Below are 1,661 nucleotides of genomic sequence, written 5' to 3'. Positions count from 1 at the left end.
AAAAATAATGTTGTTATGACATGAATGAACGTATTTTAAAATCGATAGGGTGGGCGTGTGTCGACCATAAAGGTCATCATCCGTGACGTCCACGTGTTATTTTAATTGCATCACTACATATAATATCAGACACTTAAAATTCACTACCAATAGTAATTACTTGTTCAGAGTAAAAAATACTTAAATTTATATTTATATAATTATTAATTAGTTTATAAAGAAAATTATCTTTTGAAATCAAAGTGGAACGAAAAATTATGACTTAATTACACATCCTTTGACGTAATTCGTACATATATTTTTATAAATCTTTTATTGTTAATTTTAATGATTTCGTTTAAATAATTAACTTATTATTATCTCAATTATTAAATTTTAAAAAAATATAAATTTTTATAATATAACTAATAACATAAATTAACATCGATATAAACTTAGACAAAAGTTTAAATAATAAAAGAGGGGTAATGTAAGTCAGTATTGTAAGGGGTTTTTTCTACTACTACTCGATTATGCGAATGTCCATATACAATAGAAAAAGACCATCAGGCTGTGTCAGCTGCTCTTGGGAATCACCAATGCTATATATATATATATATATATATATATATATACATAGTATTTGAGAGACTTAAGGGGGTCTATAGTGATGTAGCTCGGGGATAGTATAGTATCAACTAAACCATAAGTTTTTAAGTAATGGGAGCACTGAGGGGTAAAAGGGGATAGTTAGCCCCTGTGAGAAATAAGTAATAAGTTATCGTTATTCGAAAAAGGGATCAGCTTTATATTTTCGACATCCAAAAAATAATCATCTCTCATCTTTCATCTTCCATTTTTCATCCCCCATCACCATCATCAACATCAGAATTTTCATCATCAGTTCAGCACCCTACTTACTTATACATATATGTGTATAATATATACAAAACATGACGCGTGACGTTTAATTTTAGGCTCATTGAATTGTACCATCAAATCAACCCCTGAATTCCCTTTGCACTTTTTCCCCTCCTTTATTACTTTCTCGTCTGCCATTTTTTACTCCTACTTTTATTACAGTCTCTCATCATCGTTAATTAGGTTTTAAGGCCCATTGGTTGAACATCAGACAACAACTATTATTATTCAGTTTACGTTTTAATGCCATAACTTTAATTAATTTAAAAAAAAAATTAATATAACTTACAAAACGTTTTAATTTATTTTGTGATTGTGTTGGTGCTTAAAATGTGTAGTGTGATAATAAAGATAAAATTAGAAATAACAAGATGGATTAAAATATAATTAAAAAATGAAGAAATAGAAGAAAAAAAAGAAGAAAAGTCAATGGTTAGAGAAGATTTAATACTGTAATAGTAAATTATAATGGAGATATTTATAAATGAGTCTATGCTCCTTGCGTTCACAGCGGGCTTCCATGTGCCATGTTTTAACAATTCATAAGGCACGCGGTGAATGCTAAGAGCGGACCATAATCACCAATTACCAATTATCTGTCTAAACAAGGATTATTCGTACAATTATTTAGTTAATATCAATTATTATTATTATTATTATTATTATTATTATTATTATTATTATTATTATTTATTGTATTGGTGATTATTAATATGTAATAACTTTTTTTTTGCTTCAATTTTTTTCATATAACTATATTA

This window comes from Microplitis demolitor, chromosome 5, assembly GCF_026212275.2.
Source record: "Microplitis demolitor isolate Queensland-Clemson2020A chromosome 5, iyMicDemo2.1a, whole genome shotgun sequence".
Lineage (NCBI taxonomy): Eukaryota > Metazoa > Arthropoda > Insecta > Hymenoptera > Braconidae > Microplitis > Microplitis demolitor.
Note: the sequence above shows the minus strand (reverse complement) of the source record.